Consider the following 18,196-nt stretch of genomic DNA (forward strand, 5'->3'; position numbering starts at 1 on the left):
TTAAGGCAGGACCTCAAAGAGATATTTGCACCCCCATGTTGATGGTGCTGTCACTCACAAGCCAGAGGTAAAACAACCCCAGCTTTCATGGACACGAGAAAGAATAAGCACAGTGCTTAGAGACACACAGGGACCTTCTGGTACACATCACTTGGTGACACTCGAGGGTACTGTGCTAAGAGAAACAAGCCAGAAACAAAGAGACAAATTCACTCATGTGATTCCATTGTGTGAGGTCTCTGAAGTCCCTGGATTCACAGGTACAGACGCTAGAAAGTTGGCCCAGCTTTGTCTCTAGATTTGGTACCATGGATCTCTGCGCTTAGAAATGGTTACAATGGTCAAGTTTTGTTTGTTTGTTTTTGGCTTTTTGCCACAATAGAAAAGGAACATTTGTACTTCACATATCAGCAGTATGTAATGCACATTCACTTTTTCTTAGGGATGTCATGACTTGGTATAGGACATATCTTTATTTACCCAGCTTTACAGCCAAATGGACTTGGCCCTTAGTTCCTATCCAGTGTCTCGCCAGGGTAGGCAATAAGATAAGATACCAACACCCTAGGGTAGTTAATTATTGACAGCAACTTGGTAGCACCAAATACATTTTTTTTTCTTTTTGTTTTTCTTTCCTTTATCCTGATAGGGACAGAAACAACAGGCAGAGAAGGGTGCACCGTGCCAAACCCTGAAATGCAAATTGTTACTGAACCGCTCTGGTTAACCTGGACTGTGCTGGGCGGGTATTGCAAAAGTACTTTTTTTTTTTCTTTAGAGCAGAAGGAAAGGAAAGTTCTGGAGGGGTGGAGAGATTGAGTGTTGTTATGTCTCTGACTTGTACGGTTGTCACAGTGGGCTTTCCTACATGTACAAGATGGCAGGGGGTGTACTGGAACATACTTACACATCTATCCTGGTCTATACTTGGACTGTTTGACCAGCCCCTATGGGAAGGGAGGAAGGTTGCTTCTTGTCTGCAGAACTCTTCAAAATAGTGACCAAGGTCCAGCAGGTGCACAGAGCAGGAAAGATATTCTTAGCACAGGGAAACCACCAGGTCGACAGTGAGGTGTCGAACACTAGGTGTTTCAGCAAACACAGGTGGATAGTCATGACTTCCAAGGGGTGAGTGACCAGAGTGGACATAGCTTCCACTCTCTGTTTCCCCAAAGCTTGATGATACAGTTGGTCAGACTGAGTTACTTTGAGGTAGGTGAAAAATATCTAAAAGGACAAATCTTGGGTAGAAGAATCATATGATCATGCACCTGATTAAGTGCACATGTTACAATGTGCAGGAACCCAGGTTCAAGTCCTCAGACACTACCTGCAGAGGGAAAGCAATTTTTGAGTGGTGAAGCAGCATTACAGCTCTCTCTCTCTCTCTCCCCCTCCCTCTCTCTCTCTTTGTCTCTTATATTTATTTATTTATTTATTTATTTATTGCCTCCAGGGTTATTGCTGGGGCTTGGTGCGGCACTATGAATCCACTGCTCCTGGCAGCTTTTTTTTTCTTTTTCATCTTATTGGATAGGACAGAGAGAAACTGAAACAATGGGGAGATAGAGAAGGTGAGAGAAAGATAGGCACCTGCAGACCTGACCTGCTTCACCACTTGTGAAAGGTTCTCCCTGCAGGTGGGGAGCCAGGGACTTGAACTAGGATCTTTGCTCAGGTCCTTGTGCTTTGTACTATGTGCACTTAACTGGGTGTGCCAGCACCCAACCCCTCTCTCCCTCTGTCCCTCTCAATTTCTGGCTGTCTTTATTCAATAAATAAATATTTTAAAATAATAATAAGAAGGAAATGTTGGTAGGTTTTACACCTATGTGTATGATTTATATACACATATATTCATAGAAATGATTGCCTTCAAAACATCTCAAAGACTGTAGCCTGTTCAGCTGATGTGTCTGTTAAGACATTTACTGGTAATTATTATCCCCATCACATTCAGGGTGACTTAATGTGTTTCTTCTTCTAAGACCTCAGTGCCATTTTGGAGAGGTAGGAATTAAAGTTATTTGAAGAGCCAAACTGTATTTAATTAGAAAAAAATAAGATGCTACAACAATGCCCACAATATAAGGGAGAAACATCAAAATTAAACATGAAGGGTTGTGATGGGAGGGGAGGGGAGGGAAGAGAGTGGAAGGAAAGGAGAGGAAGGGAAGGCCCTGAGGCTGAAGGAGCACAGGTATGAAGGAGAGAGTCACCTGGCTCAGAGGAAGGGCTTCCTGTTCTTGCCCCTCCTCCTCAGGGTGCTCCAATGGGGCTCCAACTGGAAGCTGCCCTGCCTTGGGGGGGGGGGTGCACTAGAAAACGAGAGTCAGGGGCCAGGGGGCTGCTGCTCATGATGAATGGTCTGGAGATTCTCTCTCTCTCTGTGTGTGTGTGTGTGTGTGTGTGTGTGTGTGTACCAGAGTCACGGACTTGTAGAAGCTGGGCCCACTTCCTCAGTCACCCATAGATACTTTCAGGCCCTTGTAGCACCCAGTGATCCAGTCTCCCCCTGGGGGGGGGGGCATTGTTGTAAAGTAAAGGGAAGAGACATCTCCACAGTGACTGTAGGAATCATCAGGACATCCCCCTCAGAACCCATTTCTCTTCTTAGAATAGAGGAACTCCTCAGACTTTTAGAAAACTCGATTCAGCACCACTTTTCTTACTGCTGGCTTTGCCAGCTGCCAGTGTGACAATGTTCCAGCATGGCTGTCCACCTGCCTGCTGCCTGGCAGGTTTCTGGAACTCTCTCACATCTAGAAAGCTATGATTGAGAGTAAGTGCTACAGGGGCTGGGAGGCAGCATAATGGTTCTGCAAAAGACCTTCATGCTTGAAGTTCTGAGCTGCCACGTTCAATCCCAGGATTATCTTAAACCAGAACTGAGCAGTGCTGGGGCGGGGGTTGCAGTTTCTCCTTGCAAAGCCTCTGTGTGGCTTCTAAGAGGAGTTTGGGATGCTTGTGGTTTAATTCACAGTCAGCTGCAGAAGATTTGGATGGCTGAGGGTGTTTGAGTGCAAAGGAACTGAAACACCTTTGCCTGGGCCTGCTGCCATGTTCGCTGAAGTAACTTGTAGTGTATTTGTGCCGCCTGAGTGAGAAAGCCAAGGCAGAATCTTCTCTGTTGTTCTTATCGATTTGATCCCTTAGTGAATATGGCAGAGCCACTGGAGGTCAACAAGACACCGTTGCCTCCTCTCTCCTTTTGGTCCATCAAAGCCCTTTCCAGGCTTTTCCATGTCTGTGGCTGGCTTTGTTTCTGGTTCATGGCTAGTTCTGTACCTTAAAAATTATAAAATAAAAAAAAACATTTGTTTAAATTTTACAAACTAAGTGAATCATATTAATCAGATATAAAAAGCTCAGGTGTCCCCAAGTCATTAGCTTTTCATCAACAGTGAAAGAGGCACAGTCCCTGTAGAGACGCTCTTTACGGGAGTTTGCCCACCTGGCTCTCAACTTTAGAAGGAAAGGGTCTGACCCTCAGCAGTCTTGTTCTCTGAGAGGAGATCGAGATCTTTGCCCTGTATTCTGAGTTGACTTCTGCATGCAGTGAGCTGTTTTTGCAAAAGCAAGTGATATCTCTAAATCTGGACAGACATTGAGAAATCACATGCAGGCCTTGAGAAACCAAGAGCTGCTAGTCTCCGGGCCCAGCCACAGGGGAGGTGGACCCAGGAGCTGCTTTTCCAGCAGGAGAAATAGATTCGTATCAGTCATTCCTCCACTCTACATTCCTCCACTGACATTCACCCCGTACTGTTGTGCTAGACAATGGGTTAGTTGAAGGTGTTTTTTTATTTTTTGGGAGGTGGTGGCTGGACCAAGGGGCACCCTCCAGGCAATGAGTGAAGATCGACATTATTGATATATTAGGGGAATTGAACCTACAGCTGTAATCTCATCAGCAGCCTATTCTAGCAAGGAAAGGTGTTTATAGAAGTACATATCCTGTCCCTTTGCTCTCCCTGCAGTCATCTAGAAAGGGCCATGCAGATAGCTGTGCATGTTGAGCAAAGATCTAAGTGCCTGTTAGCACATGGGCATTAATATAAAGCTAGTTTCTGTGGCTGTGGAATCTGATTTACCCTAAAATCCCCTAGGTTCTTATCCGCAGGCCTACCAGTGACTCTTAAATATGGATTCCCTAGAAAGAGAAAGACGACTATGGGACGATCTCACTCACAGACAGAAGCTGAAAAATAAGAACAGAAGGGAAACCACTAAGTAGCACTTGGACTGGAGTTGGTGTATTGCGCCAAAGTAAAAGACTGGAGTGGGGGGAGAGTTCAGGTCCTGGAATATGGTAGCAGAGGAGGACCTATGAGTGTTGAATTGTTATGTAGAAAACTGAGAAATGTTACACATGTACAAATCACTGCATTTTACTGTCAACGATAAATGAAGTAAAACAACACAGGATGTGTTTTCCAGTTATATATATCTATATCTATATATAGACTCCTACCTTCACAGAAGGTGAAAACAACAATCCTCTCTGCCATGAGTGTTTCTCTGAAGCTGCCAGCTCTCTGCCCCTGCACCTCTTTCCCAAACTCCTTCCTTCTGTCCCTCCTTTCTCTCCCTATCTCTACTTTTTCTCTCTCTTTCCTTTCTTCTGTCCACAAACAGTACTGAACCAGACAACATTCCAGGCATTGTGACTACAAGGGTGAACCAGAGGCCTCACATGCCTACATTCATAGGGTTCACGTTGTCTTGTGGGAAGAGAAACACTAGAGAAAGTAAACAAGTCACCTTTGCGCCAGATCAGAGGATGCGGAGAGCTATGGAGAAAAAGAAAGCGGGAAGACAGGAATTCCTAAGAGGGGGAAAGTGTGTTCTAGAAGAGCGTCACTGAGTAAACAACAAAGACCTGAAGCAATGTTCTGAAGAAGGTGAAGGAGCACTGGTGGAGAGAGAGTTGAGAGCACAGAATGTGTTCGCCAGAGGCTACGGGGTACCAAGACACAGTGAAGGACTTGTCATTGGCAGAAAGAGGAAGGGTTTCTGAATCTCTCCCTCCTGCCTTCCCCAGTCAGTCTTTGTTTCTTTCACTTTTTTTTTTTTTTTAATTTTTGATGAATAGTGGGCTATAAGATTGTAAGTTTACCTGGGATGGGTTCGCACCTGCCACAGTGTGCTGTGTGCCCTGCCACCACCAAAGTTCTCACACAAAGTCTTAGAAACAGTTGGTTTGCTTCTGGTTTTTTGTTTGTTTTGTTTTGTTTTTCAAGTTCGTGTGTATCAGTTCTCTAGATTCCACATGTAAGTGAAACCATCTGGTAGTTGTTTTTCATCTCTTTAATTATTTCCCTAAACATACTCACCCTCAGTTCTGTCCATTTTTGTCCTAAAGGACCAATATCATCTTTTTGGATTGCAGAGTAGTATTCCATGGAATGTGTGACCCGTAACTTCTTTAGCCAGTCATCTGTCAATGGGCACTTAGACTGCTTCCACTCTTTGTCGATTGTGAATATGCAGCTATGAACACAGGGGTGCATGTGACCCTCTGAATTAGTGTTTGTGTTCTTTTGGGTAAATGCTTAAAAGTGGTATTTTTGAGTCATAAGGTAATTCCATTTTATTTATTTATTTTCATCTTTTTATTTATTACTGGATAGAGACAGAGAGAAATTGAGAAGGGACTGGGAGAGATAGAGGAGGAAAGAGACAGAGAGATGCCTGCAGCATTGCTTCACCACTCGTGAAGCTTTCCCTCTTGCAGGTGGGAACCAGGGGCTTGAACCTGGGTCCTTGCATACTGCAATGTGTGCTCTTAACCAGGTGTGCCACCGCCTGGCCTCACCATTTTATTTGTTTAAGGACTCTCCATACAGTCTTCCAAAGGGGCTGCGCCAGGTGCTCGCTTCGGCAGCACATATACTAAAATTGGAACGATACAGAGAAGATTAGCAAAGGGGCTGCGCCAGTCTGCATTTCTACAGGCAGTGGAGCAGAGTCCTTTTTCTCCATAACCTCACCAGCACCTGTCATTTCCTGTGTTGTTGATGAAGGTGATTCTCACAGGTGTGAGGTAGAATTTCAGTGTAGTTTTAATCTGCATTTCTCTCATGATAAGGAAGTGGAGCATTTTTTCATATATCTGTGGGCTATGCGTATCTCTTCTTTAGAAAACTGTCTATTCAGTTCATCGCCCCCCCCCACCTCTTTTTATCCCCCAGTTAATCCTGAAGACAGTTAGGCAAATGGCACCCTCTGACTCTCCACAGAAGGAGGGTTTCTTACACAATGAGACAGAAGGACCCCAAAATTCATGGCTTTTCTCCTCAAACAGAACCCAGACAAAACCCAAGGGTCCTGCTAAATTCCACACAGGAAGTTGTGGTCCCTAACACAAGTGTTGAAATAAGTTCTCAGAATGTCAGCCAACAAAAGAAAAGGGAAAGGAGGGAAGAGAGCAACCTTGAGTGGAAATCTACAAGAGGAGAGTACGGGTTTGACTGAACAAGTCAAGATTCGCCCTCGGCAACCAGCAGACTCTCTCCGCATAATCTGTGTGGGGACCTGGGTTCGCCTGCATGAGTGTGACATTTGATTGGTAGCCAGGAGCCCCTCGAATAGAAGGGAGCACCACAGCTATCAATTCGTTTACGCTTAGCAGCACTGGTGAATGTTTACTCTAGTCCGGATCCTGTGGTAGATGGTAGCAGTGCACAAACAAAACGCCAGGCTTGCTGGGTTGGGTGATCTCCCCCTCCACGAGTTTATGTGATTGCTAGTCAAGCTGTGCTCCTCAGCCAGTCTTCTTTCCTCTCAATCATCACAAATTAGGGTAGCTGCAGAAGGCGTGATTCTGTGTCAGAGATGTATAAAGTATAATACAATTATAACAAGAATAAAAGATGGGATCCAGAAAAATTGAGTTCTTAATTTTTTTTTCCTTCAGTTGCCAGGGCTCAGTGACTACACTGGTGGCCAATTTTCTTTGTCTTTTTTTTTTTCTTCATTTTATTCAATAGGACTGAGATTGAGAGGGGAATGGGTGAGAGAAAGACAGACACCTGCTGACCTGCTTCACCACTTGCGAAGTGTCCCCCCTGTAGGTGGGGAGCCGGTTCTTGAACCCAAGTCCTTGCACGGGTCTTTGTGCTTAGTACTATGCGCACTTAACCAGGTACACCACCACCCGGCCCGACTCTTAACTCTCCAAAGGTCTGATCATCTTGCAAATAATTCAGGTTTTTATTTTCTTTTACACACCAATTATTTATTTATTTTTACCAGAGCACTGCTTAGCTCAAGCTTATGGTGGTGCTGGGGTTTGAACCTGAGACCTTTGTTGCCTTAAGCTTGAAAGTCTTTTTTCCATAACCATTATGTTACGTCCACAGCCCTAAAAGCTAACTGTGTCTGGTGACTAGACTCATTATGGTGGTCATTTTATAAGGCATACAAATGTCAAATTGTTATGCTGTACCCTTGAAGTCAATATGACCTGAAATGCCTGCTATGTCTTAATTAAATTTTTTCCATCACCAGGGCTTCATTGCTCCAGGGTGACTTTTATCAGATAGAAAGAGGTGAAAGAAAGAGAGATACCACACACCCAAACTTCCTCCAATGGCATAGAATTTCCATGTCTTGTGCTTGGGTTCAAACTTGGGTGACGAGGATGACAGAGGAGGTACCCTCCCAGGTGATCTAGCTCACCAACCCTCGATTAAAACCTAAACGTTAAGTGCACACATGACAGTTGCAAGGATGGAGGTTCAAGTCCCTGGTCCCTACCTGCAGAGGGAAAGATTCAGAAGCAGTAAAACAGTGCTGCAGGTGTCTCTCTGTCTATCTGTCTGTCTCTCTCTCTCTCCTTCTCTATTCCCCTTTGCTCTCAGTATCTCCCTGTCCTAGCAAATTAAATAAAGTTCAAAAACATCTTTAAAAAGACTTAAACACACACACACATACTTTTTAAAAATTTTATTGGATAGAGATGGTATTGAGAGAGAAAGGACAGGGACTGGGTGGTGGCGCACCTGGTTGAGTGTACATGTTATAATGTCCAAGGACCAAGGTTCAAGGCCCCAGTCCCCACCTGTAGGGGGAAAGCTTTGCAAGTGGTGCAGGTGTCTCATTGTCTCTCTTCCTTGCTATCTTCCCCTTTCCCTTTCGATGTCCCTCTGCCTCTACCCAATAAATAAATAAATATCGAGAGAGAGAGAGAGAGAGAGAAAGGAGAGATGCCTGTAGCACAGTTCCACCATTTGTGAAGCTTCCCCCCTACAAGTGGGAACTGGAGACTTGAACCCAGGTCTCCTTGTGCACTATAATATATGTGCTTAACCAGGTATGTCACCCCTAGGTGTTGTTTTCGCAGGGCTGGCTTCACGGGCGGGTAACAGACGACCCGGGACTCATGGCTGGGTTGTACGCAGTATCTTTTTATTCATGCAGGACGCAGCGCAATCTATACCAAGCTAAGCTAAACTAAAAACTACAATCTTGTCCTTATAAATATACTAGCCCAATAGGGTGGGAACAGGATGCGACGCAGAGAGGGTGGAGAGAAAAGTGACTGGTGAAAATCAGGGTGTGACAAGGAGAGGGGGCGGAGCAGGCAAGAATTCTACCATTGAACCACCAATGCCCTGGAGGGAGGGTGGTGCTTGTTAACAGAGGTTATGTAAATAGAATGAAGTGGTTATGTAAATAGAATAGTGTCAAGCAGGGGGGATTAAACTAATGAAACAGAAGGGGTTTTTAGAAGCAGAATTAAAAGCATACCAACACCTAGGTCCAAAATTTCCTTTACTAGAAAAGATACTTTTGTAAACCTATCACCATAGTCTGTCTTACTTCCTCTCCCTTCCTTCCTTCATTTCTTTTTTTAATTTTTAAATTTTTTAAATTATCTTTATTTATTTACTTATTGGATAGATAGAGACAGTCAGAAACCAAGAGGGAAGGGAGGGATAGAGAGGGTGAGAGACAGACACCTGCAGCCCTGCTTCACCACATGTGAAGCCTTCCACCTGCAGGTGGGGACTAGGGGCTTGAACTTGAGTCCTTGCACATTGTAACATATGTGCTCAACCAGGTGCACCACCACCCGGCCCCAGCCTTCCTTTCTTTTTTACATTTGCATGTTGATATATTTATAAAAATATTCCTCTGCCACCAGGTTCCAGATGCTAACTTGATGCCAATCTATCTTCCCTGGGCAGATGACCCCACCAATGTGTCCTGGAGCCCAACTTCCCCAGAGCCCTGCCCCACTAGGGAAAGAGAGAGAGAGGCTGGGAATATGGATCGACCTGTCAACTCCCATGTTCAGTGGGGAAGCAATTACAGAAGCCAGACCTCCCACCTTCTGCACCCCATAGTGACCCTGGGTCCATACTCCCAGAGGCATAAAGAATAGGAAAGCTTTTAAAGGAGGGGATGTGATACAGACCTCTGGTGGTGAGAATTGTGTGGAATTATACCACTCATATCCTATGGTCTTATCAATATTTCCATCTTATAAAAATTAAAATATATATTCCTGTATAAATGTTTGGTCTTATTATTTCAAATCAGGTTTAAAACCTCAAAACCAAGTCCCAGGTTTAATCCCCACCACCACTACTATAAACCAGAGGTGAGCAGTGCTCTGGTGTTTCTTTCTCTCCCTTTCTCCCTTTCTCCCCTTCTCTCTCTCTCTCTCTCTCTCTCTCTCTCTCAAAAATAAAATAAAACCTCAAGACTGGGGCCAGGTGGTGGCACACCTGGTTGAGCGCACATGTTACAGTGCACAAGGACCAAGATTCAAGCCCTGAGTCCCTATCTACAGGGGGAAAGCTTTGTGAGTGGTGAAGCAGGGCTGCACGTGTCTCTCTGTCTCTCTCCCTCTCTGTAGCCCCCTCCTTTCCTCTCAATTGCTGTCTCTGTCAAATAAGTAAAGAAAATTAAAAAAAAAAAAGGTCTTACTTAAACTGAAATTGGAAGAAGTTAAGAAGAAAGAGATGAGACCATTTCTTCAAAGTAAATAAAATAAAACCTCAAAGCCAGTTATGCAGACAAAACAAGTACTCAGAAAGATTATTTCTTCCCCATCTCCCCAATCACTATCAAGTCAATTTTACGACATGACTCCAAACACTGGATTGTGACGGCAAATGCTAGGTCCGATTTCTTCATCATCCTTTTTGGCATACTCGGTAGAATTCGGGTGAGGAAGCCAGCATGGACCCTCCAAACCAAGCTGCAGTCTCTGCATGTGGTGTGTCATCCTTGTACGCCAGAAGGTTTGGCTTCAACCTGCTGCCGCTGCGTTCCTCACCTTATTTCAGCCTGGCATCTACACTTCATTGCAGATCTCTTTGGTGGATGAACCCCCAGAGTTCATTATGGCTGAACCTCCAGAAAGGACAATATTCTTGTAAAGAGGACGTCTGACATCAACAGGACAATTCTGAATTACTTCATCTGCAATTTCTGAGATAGGTTGAGTGAAATCAGGATTAGCAAACTGTGGAGGAAAAAAGATTTCCAGTCCCAAGAATCTTTCATAACTAACAGTGGTGGAAAAGCCTTTCTTTCAGACAGCACTGATTCCAGTATACTGTTTAATCCACTTTGATCCACCTGTGTCCTGCTTATTAAATTCTTCTAAGTCTGGGCAGACATAACTATATTGCTCTTTTACTGCCTTCGCAGTTTCCAAGGATTGCTCTGGAGGGATTCCTACTTCTCAGTCTTTCAGCAGCTGCCGAATGAAATGTGTCATATGCTTGATCCAGCTGCCAGTCACAAACCCTTCAGCCACAGGGATGACACGTGTAACACCACCTCCACTGTCTACTCCCCTACCAGTCAATGTCCGTTCTCCTACTTGCCTTGAGAGCCAAGATACAGCTAAGGCAAGAACAGCCTGCACAGCAGTGTATAGGCCTGGAACACTAAAAGATTCACACATTATTTCAGCGGTACATTCCCTGTTTTCTAGAATATTGAGTGGACGTTCCGTCAAAAGAAAATAAGGATCTTTAGGTTCTGCCCTTAAATATTTAAGGATAACTTTCTCCATAAAGTCCTGGTCTTCAACTATACCATGAGGAATCGGCCACTTTGTTGCATACGTAGGTTTCTCTTTCACCAGCGAAGAAGTCAACACCATTCCATCACCCTCCTCTGAGCTTGATCTCTCACTTCTGCTGATTCCTTAATAGCAATGCAGGAAGGGATAATGAACTGTGGCACTGTGTTTCTGGCATATTCTAGCTTTGTGTACTCGATACGTGACCTCTGGCATATGATTGGCACCCTGTCACAGTTGCATCCCCTGCCACAGTCCACCACACAGGCCTGCGGCCATCCTGCCATCTTCCTCCCGGCCTGCAGCCGCTACTGCTATTGCCACTGCCACTGTCTACTCTGTGCTGGCTGGGGCCAGAGGGTGACAGTGGGAAATGGGAGTTATCCCACCATACACAACAAGGCTGCCCTCCCCTTCTGGGTGGGAGGAGAGGGAGTCAGGAAGCCCAAGCAGCAGGCTCGGTCAGTGGCTACCACTTCTACAATCCAGACTGGCAGGTGGGCAGTCCCCACCCTACCCCAATGTGGCCTCCTCCCCCTCTGCCTCCTCCCCCCTCTTCCTCCTCCCCCTTTGCCTCCTCCCCCCTGCCTCTGCCCCCTCTGCCTCCCCTCCTCTCCTATCCCCACCCTATAACTTCTTCCTTCCTTCCTTCCTTCCTTCCTTCCTTCCTTCCTTCCATCCATCCCTAAAGCACTGGTCTGCTCTGCTTATGTTGGTGCTGAGGACTGAACCTGGGCCTTTGGTGCCTCATGTATAAAAGACGTTTTGCTGAACCATTATGCTACCTCCCCAGCCACCCCCTCCCTCCCACACACACACAGTTTAAATATTGAATGCCCTGCCCAATTACCCACTCTGAGTCTGGAAGACATCTGATAACCACATGCAGGAGGTAGATTGTCCTGTGGACCCAAGGGCTATCAATCATTCATTGAAACCACTTTTATTTTTAGCAAGAAAATGAGTTGACAACCCAAGGAAGTCAAAGCCTTTTCCAACTTTTGTGCCTATGCCAGATACCATTCATATGTGTTGGAAAAGAGAGTTTGTCTTCTCCCTGTGGCCCAGCTGGTTGTCTGACTGAAGCTGTCTAAATTTGGTGGACTAAAATCTGGTTATCAAGAGAAAAGTAATGAGCATGGTGTCTCGCGTACACACATGGAGGCACTCAAGGATGAGAACCTCCAAGACTTGGTTAGAACTTAACAGAAGGGAGTTGGAGTATAGCGCAATAGGTTAAGCGCAGGTGGCGCAAAGCACAAGGACCGGCATAAGGATCCCGGTTCGAACCCCGGCTCCCCACCTGCAGAGGAGTCGCTTCACAGGCGGTGAAGCAGGTCTGCAGGTGTCTATCTTTCTCTCCTCCTCTCTGTCTTCCCCTCCTCTCTCCATTTCTCTCTGTCCTATCCAACAACAACAACAATAAAACAACAAGGGCAACAAAAGGGAATAAATAAATAAAATAAATATTAAAAAAAAAACTTAACAGAAGAAAGATACTTTGGGGCCCAGGGAGATAGCTCAGCATCAGAGCACAGGACCCGCATGCTTGAGGGCCCAGGTTTGATCCCTGGCACCACATATACCACAGCTGATTAGTGTTCTAGTCTCTCTCTCTCTCTCTCTCTCCCTCCCTCCCCCACTCTCTCTCCTCCTCTTTCTTTTTTTAAATTTTTTAATATTTATTTATTCCCTTTTGTTGTCCTTGTTTTATTGTTGTAGTTATTGATGTTGTTGTTGTTGGATAGGACAGAGAGAAATGGAGAGAGGAGGGGAAGACAGAGGGGGAGAGAAAGACAGACACCTGCAGACCTGCTTCACTGCCTGTGAAGCGACGTCCCTGCAGGTGGGGAGCCGGGGGCTTGAACCGGGATCCTTAGCTGGTTGTTGCACTTGGCGCCACCTGTGCTTAACCCACTGCGCCACCGCCCGACCCCCTTCTCCTCTTTCATAACAATAAATCTTTAACCAATGTTTTTATATGGACTTTTATAAAGGATTTTGTTTCTAGGGTGACAAAGTGTGGGACGGTAAATGTGTGGAAAGAAGTCATCAAAGAGGGGCTAGGTGATGGCGCACCTGGTTGAGCCGGCTGAAAACGTGAAGTCACCATTTTTAATAGCTGAGTAGTATTCCATTGTGTATATAGACCACAGCTTGCTCCCAACTGAGCTATCTTGTCCATTTTACATGTTACGGTGCACTGGAACCCAGGTTCAAGTCCCCTATCCCCACCTGCAGGGGAAAACTTCGCAAGCGGTGAAGCAGGTATCTGTCTGTTCGTCTGTCTGTCTGTCTATCTCCCCATGCCTCTTGATTTCTCTCTGTCTCTACCCAAATAAATAAATAAATAAATAAACAAAAGATTTAGAAAGAGTCGTAATAAAAAGACTAGTTAGTGAAGTGTGTTGTGTAGAGTCTCTGGGCTGATAAGGATGGAGAGTTATCTGCAGTGGCTCACTCTGCCCTTCCTGGTAGAGTGGGGAGGAAGAAAACCTTTAGAACTGTGTCTTGCTTCTGGCAAGCAGGGAAGAGCAGAGGCTTCTGTTGTATCTGCTGCTTCTCACCTGCCTTCAGCTCAAAATAATCCTTATGCCAATGTGGCTACCTTGGGGCTAACATTCTCTGCTACCTCTCATATCTACAATACACTTTTTTTTTTTTTTTTTTACCAGAGCACTGGCTTAGCTCTGGTACACGGGATTGCAACTGGAATGTCAGAGCCTCAAGCATGAGACTCTTTTTGCAAAACCATTATGCTATCTCCCTCGCCCTCCACAAAGCATTTCTATAGTTAAGGCTGTGACCAACCAAGATAGTTTCTGTAGCCACAAAGAATTCATCTCATTTGTGGCAAGATTTGTTGCAAACTGGGTTTCCAATATTCAGAAATGATACAAAAACAAAAAAAAAACGCCATCTTGTATGGCTTTCAAGTACTCTCATGAGTTGCAGGAATCTGCACCATCACCCAGCTATGGTCAAGCCTTGGCTATTTACTCCATGTCCTACCTGGAGTAAATCTACAGGTAGTAAATTCTATCTAAATGTGCTTCAAGTATACCAGTGAGTATTTGCTGGGAATACCCAAACCCCAAATTTCTTGGTTTCCCAAAGTCCCTTAATCATCCTTACCCAGCTCTCTGCTCCATGTTCTCGCCCATGACTGAATTTGCTTTGAAACCTCCCTGGGGTAAGGGAAGGGTGCCAGAGAGTTTCCTGCTCACAAGATAAAATAGGAGGAGGACTGAGGTGATAGCACGGTGGATGTACAAAACACTTTCATGTCTGAGGTCCCAGGTTCAATCCCCAGTACTACCATAAGCTGGAGCTGAGTAGGGCTCTAGTACAATTCATCTCAGTAGGAGGAGTTAGATAACTCACTGGCAGAGAAGCTGATGCCAACATAGTGTAGCAATTAAATTTTTTTTTTAAATATAAAATAGCGGACAAAAAGGAAAGGAAAGTTCTGGAGATGTGTTCCAACGTAGCAGAAAGGGCTATACAGCCAGAAAACTCTGGTCTTGGTTTTTCTAGTTGTTGAACTTGGGGCAAGTTATTTAATCTCTCTGCCTACTGTTTGTTCTCTTCTGTAAACTGGAAAGAATACCCCCCACACACATTCTTACACATTGCAGTGAGGATTAGACACAGTCTTGTCCAGTGACACTCAGTGGTAGTTTCTAGACTAGTCCCCAGCACACAGTAGGTGTTTGGTAAATCATTGCAGAATGAATGGCCACTGTAACAACAGTAATGTGTGAATCTGTGTGAAAGAGAAATAATATATCAAGTCAAACTGTGATTATCTAAAGAATTCCAGGAAACCAGAGGCTTCTAGGTAGTATGTGAATCAGAGAGAGAGAGAGAGAGAGAGACCACCATTTTCTGACTATGGATTGACGGTAATGTTAGAGAAAGCTCACAAGCTTTCTGTTACCTGAACTTAGCTGGATCTCCTCTAATGACCAAGCCAGGTGTGACTCAGGGAAACCCTGGAGGCTTGGCCAGCAAGAAGAGGGTTTCTATTCTTTTTTTTATCTTTATACCAGAGCACTAATCAGAACTGGCTTACGGTGGGTCAGGTGGGTCGGAGTATTGAAACTGAGACTTCGGAGCCTCAGGCATGGAGTCTCTTTGCATAATCATTATACTGTCTACCCCTGCCCAATGATCTGTATTATATGGGCATGAACTAGTAGTTGCTTGGCTTTCTCTGCGGCTTCTTGGCCAAAGAAATAATTCCAAGGTCTATACTTTTATTTTTAATTTTATTTTATTTATTGCATAGAGCCAGAGAGAACTTTGGAGAGAAGAGGGAGATAGAGAGGAAGAGACAGACACCTGCAGCACTGCTTCACCACTTTTGAAGCTTTTCCCATGCAGGTGGAGACCAGGGGCTTGGGGGAAATCTCTGTGAATGGAAGAGCCGGTATCATGATGCACTTGTAAAAGTCCCACAATGCTAGGGACGAGTCGATTGTGTTTTAATAGAGCAGTTGTAGACTTGTGGGAGAATCCCACCACAACATGATGAGTGGTGTCTGGAGAGGCTTACTAGAGACCAGATAACTGGTGGAGCTGTGAGGCTGGGTGCCTGCCAGGAGTTAGTTTCCCTCAGGGAATTCCTAGCAAGACCCAGATTCTTCCAGAACCTGCTTTGCAGCCACTTGGCGGGAGTTCTTCCCACTCCCATCTCCCACCAGCTTAGATGTGCCGGGGCGGTGCTGCAGCACATGTTGGCTGGGAAGTGTAGGACAACGAGTGGGACTCCGGGAATTTCTAGTTGAAAGCTGTTCTGCCAGTCCAGTCTGAAAGAATGAGCCTGTGTGCGCGGTGTCACAGCCCGAGGCTCTGGTTCTCTTCTTCCCCATCAAATCGCCTGCCCTCTCCCCATAAACTCTCCCTCCCCCTTTGTCATCTCAGCCTGCTTCCCAGAGCACAAGGACACAGACCTGCTTGCATTTGGAAAATGGGACTGGGCAGAGGGTTGAATTCGTTGCCGACACACATGACCCTGCAGTGTATTACGGGATTCTGCTCTACTCTAGCCCCTCTGTGTTCGTTCCCAAGCTCAGTGGCCTAAGCCCTATGCCTGATAGCAGAAACAGATACTGATTTTGTAAGTGACTGTGCCGATTCTTTTAGACCATATTATGGTAATACACACAATTCCACAATAGACCAAAAATAGCGGAGCCAAGAAAAAATGTCAAGTGTCTTGCTCTCGTAACTCACAGCTTCTGGTGGCTGGTATGAATGTTCAACTTTAAAGCAGAATGAGTGTTCTTAATTTGCTGTTGTAGTGAACGTCACCAAACTTTTTTGCTGATAGTAAGCTATCTCCGGCATTCCTAGGAGAAATCTATCTGGGTGTGATGCATATATTTTCTAATTTTCACTAGATAGGACAGAGAAAAAAATTGGGAGAGGGTGGGGAGGTACAGAGAGGGAGAGAAAGATAGACACCTACAGACCTGCTTCACTGCTTGTGAAGCGACCCACTGGGAAACCGGGGCTCAAACCCGGATCTTTGTACTTGGTAATATGGTAATATTGGTAATGTGTGGCACTACCTGCCCCAATGCATATTTTGTTTTGAATTTTGTATTTATAAAAAGGAAACATTGACAAAACCATAGGGTAAGAGGGGTACAGCTTCACACAATTCCCACCACCAGAACTCTGTATCCCATCCCTTCCCCGATAGCTTCCCTATTCTTTTACCCTCTGGGAACATGGACCCAAGGTCATTATGGGATGCAGAAGGTGGAAGGTCTGGCTTCTGTAATTGCTTCCCCGTTGAACATGGGCATTCACAAGTCAATCCATACTCCCAGACTGTCTCTCCCTTTCCCTAGTGGGGGAGGGCTCTGGGGAAGCAGATTTCCAGGACACATTGGTGGGGTTGTCTGTCCAGGGAAGTCTGGACAGCATCATGCTAGCATCTGGAACCTGATGGTTGACAAGAGAGTTAACATACAAAGCTAAACAAATTGTTGAACAATCATGGACCTAAGGGCTTGAATAATGCAGATGAAGAGTTGGGGGGGGGTCCTCCATTTTGTAGATAGCTAGTAGACATATTTTATCTATATTCCAAAGGGCCTGTGGCTATACTAGTTTTGTTTTGTTTCCCTTTTTCTTTTTGTCCCTGAGCCTGAAATCTGATATGCCAGTGGATCCAAGTTATTGTCTGGGGAGATGATGTCATGGCTGGGAAAAGGACCAGAAAGCTGGATCAGGGAAGAGTAGCTCCCTAATATGGGAAAGGGGTATAAATATTGTTGACTGTAAACCCCATTGATTTGATGTGATCTGGGGCCCATAATCAGCTTAGGAGTCTATGTGACCTCTGCATCCCTCTAGATCTGGCCCATTGTGTGGCCATGAGTAGGAACATTCCATGCTGCCCCAATATCGACCCATCTTCCTCAGGTGTAGCATAGAGTATGTTGTCCATCCTCCCTTTGGAAGATGGAACATTTTCTACCGTTGTTGATCCAAGTTGAGGGCAAGGTCCTATGGGGATCCACAAAGGGATCTATTGTGTTGTTCCTGATAGAAATGACCGGTAGCAATGGAGAGAGGGATTTATTTGAGTTCTAGGCCCATCAAGTCTGTTTGGGAATTTCAGGGCTCCCCTATTAGGGCCCCAGCTGGTGGAATGGCCTGATAGTGACTAAAGAGTCACCCAGTGCATGTTTTTAATGTACAGCTGCATTCATTATACCTTTTCCTAGAATTTTAATTGTTGTCTTTGTGCTTGTCAATTAAAAACCAAAAAAGCACTGATGGCTTCCTGCTCTTCCAAAGCTCCTGGAATCACACAGTATTCAGTGGGTGGTTTCTTAGAAGTCACAAGCAACCAACACAAAGACTTTGCATAAGGGTTGTTTCTTGAGCCAAGGCTGACAGTAAGGGGATTTATCAAGAGAGAGAGTAGATTGCATTAGCAAGGCAAGAATTGGATGGAGAGCGAGAGAGAGAGAGAGAGAGAGAAAATACGTCCTTCTTTGTCAGTGCTGAGATGAACATGCCTGCATGTCAATATAAATAGACATCAGGATGTGATACAGGGGTTGAAAAATATCATTGATATTGTGGGTGTCTTGTTGGCAAAGCAAAGACGTTGAGCAAACCCACGTG

At 45.1% G+C, this 18,196-nt stretch overlaps 1 long non-coding RNA gene, 1 other non-coding gene and 1 pseudogene across 3 annotated transcripts in view; 2 read left to right on the forward strand and 1 right to left on the reverse strand.

Annotated features, from left to right (window-relative positions):
• Window positions 1–18,196, forward strand: part of LOC132534758 (uncharacterized) — a 127,302-nt gene that overhangs the window by 22,255 nt on the left and 86,851 nt on the right. The window lies entirely within an intron of this gene.
• LOC132534841 (U6 spliceosomal RNA) lies at window positions 5,872–5,978 on the forward strand. The gene has a single exon (XR_009546528.1). It is a non-coding gene; the product is annotated as a U6 spliceosomal RNA (small nuclear RNA).
• On the reverse strand, window positions 9,786–11,334 carry LOC132534781 (actin-related protein 3-like; annotated as a pseudogene).

The sequence above is a fragment of the Erinaceus europaeus genome, chromosome 19 (assembly GCF_950295315.1).
Source record: "Erinaceus europaeus chromosome 19, mEriEur2.1, whole genome shotgun sequence".
NCBI lineage: Eukaryota > Metazoa > Chordata > Mammalia > Eulipotyphla > Erinaceidae > Erinaceus > Erinaceus europaeus.